Genomic DNA, 2,500 nt, shown 5'->3' on the forward strand with positions numbered 1-2,500 from the left:
TTAAACCAATGATTCGTTATTGGAGCAGATAGCAACAACCATTTCATCCGACATGCGTATTTTTGATTTTCCAATGGATTTACATCTTTCATTAATGGAAATTTTTTGATGTAGTGAGTAATAGCTCTGGTTGTTCGCTGTTCAAGAATTCTTGTTTCGGCAGTTCATACCATCCATACATAGTGTTTTGATCTAAGATTTCAATTCTTCCATGTTTCAGCAGTAGCATATTGTTCCATGGAGCTAAGGTCCAAAATATGGAAGAAACATGTGTTTCCACAACTCTACCACCCAGTCAATTCCGTTCCACTTAATCCCCTATTTCATGGCCACATATCTTTCCGGCTAAGTAATGGGAAACCTTTCTCCTCTTACATGAATACAATTTTCATTTCATCCGGGAAAATCCATCTTTTTCTAAACAATGTCTTTGTCATTTGATCCAATAGCCTTCCGTTAGATAGGAACAGATTTGATAAATACTGATAACTCTCGGATGGAGTATTAGAACGGAAAAATCCATTAGATAATGAACTATTGGTTCTAAGCAATCTCTGGCGATGAATCAAGACTTCGAAGTGCTTTTCTTGCCTATTCTTGATAAACCAGTTTTCATACATAGATGTAAGAGGATGATATTTTCTGGAAATTTTGACAGTAAAAGTCAACAACCCCTTTAACATCTCTTTATCTGCAAAGAATTCTCGGTGTGAAAACACAGACTGATCTTTGAATAGGAAAAAGAGTGGATCCGCAGGGTCCCAAATGAATTGGCTTATTTGAAAAAAGTCTTGTTCATTGGAAGATCTATATCGTGCCTGGTACTGCATGGTTCCACTCTGCAAGAACTCCGAATCATTCTCTTGAAGCTCATCCTCTTCATCATAAATGTGAAGCTCATCCTCTTCATCATAAATGTGAAGCTCATCCTCTTCATCATAAAAGATCCGCTTGTCCCGAAATGACCCGGCCCAATAGGGAAATCCCAATTCATTGTGCCTTTCGATACAATCAAATAGAAAGCCCCAAGGGTGCCATATTCTAGGAGCCCAAACTATGTGATTGAATAAATCCTTCACTATCTGTTGCGGGTCGAGTACTTCTTCTTCTCCTTCTTCTACTTCTTCAAACTCCAAAAACTCCGGTTCGTCTTTTTCATAGAGAAATCTCTGATCAACGATAGAAGATAATCCATTTTGCATCATATATAAGGGATTCCCCGGTTCGGACCGAAGAAGCGATGTCACTCGATCATTATCAAACCGACCGCAATCTTTTTCTGTCCGTGAGGATCCCACCAGAGCGCCTTCTACTTCTAATAGGCCATGAACTAGATCAGAATCATTCTCAACGAACCCAGAAGAAGTGATCCCACTTTTTTCATCGGATCCGGGTGGAGACCAAAGGTCTTGAGCGACCGATCCGGCAGAACAACTCAAAAGATAAAGAAGTATCGTTAATTTCTTCATGCTCGTTCCAAGCTCGAAGTACCATTTGTACAAATAAGGATCCCCTTCGTTACCTGATTTCCTCTTTATATAGATAGATATAGGATCTATGGGGCAATTACTTAGAAGTACATTTTGTACAAGAGCCCTTCCTATCTGATAGAAAATGATCCCATGATCCTGAACCGGTCTTACCCGGGATCGCAAAGCCCAAGTTTGTCTATGAAGAGCAAATCTAAGTGTATTAGTGTCTAGAATTGATTTCTTCTGTGTAATACTAATCGATAGGGCCTCATTGGTAAGTGATACAAGATCTCGTGCATTGGAACCCACGTTTGTGGACCCGAATCCATTAGTATGGAACATTTTCTTTTCCAAGTGAAATCCCTTAGTATATGAAAGAGTGAAAAAGTGCTTTGGTCGTTGTGGAATAAGAAGCCTTCGTATCTTAATACATGTATTTAATCTATTCGGGGCTATTAGAGCGGGATCCACTTTTCGGGGAATATGAGTCGAAGCAATAACAAGAATATTTCTAGTGGAACATCTTTCACAATCCTTGGAGAGATAGTTCACTAATAGACCGAGGGATAAGTCATTCGCCTCATTCATATCCAGATCATGAATGTTTGGAATCCATATTATGCAAGGAGACATTGCTTTTGCTAGTTCGAATTGAAGGGTGATATAAAATCGGTCTATTTCCGACATCATATCCATAATATCGATATCTAGAAACCCCAGCTCCGTATCAAGGTCACAATCGATATCGTCACTATCATCAATAGCGTCACTATCATCAATAACGTCACTAGCATCAATATCGTCACTAGCATCAATATCGTCACTATCATCAATATCGTCGTCACTATCATCAATAAAAAAACCTTTGTTACCTTTGTTCCCCAGGAACTTGTTCAGAAATACTGTAATGAAAGGAACATAGGAGTTTGTCGCTAGGTATTTGACCAAATAGGATCGTCCGATTCCTATAGAACCTATCACTAAAATACCCCTAGAGGGAGATAGGGATAAGCGGAGCGAAAAGGGTT

Source organism: Durio zibethinus, unplaced genomic scaffold (genome assembly GCF_047325235.1).
Source record: "Durio zibethinus cultivar Kanyao isolate XHJ-2024 unplaced genomic scaffold, ASM4732523v1 HiC_scaffold_129, whole genome shotgun sequence".
NCBI classification, from domain to species: Eukaryota; Viridiplantae; Streptophyta; class Magnoliopsida; order Malvales; family Malvaceae; genus Durio; species Durio zibethinus.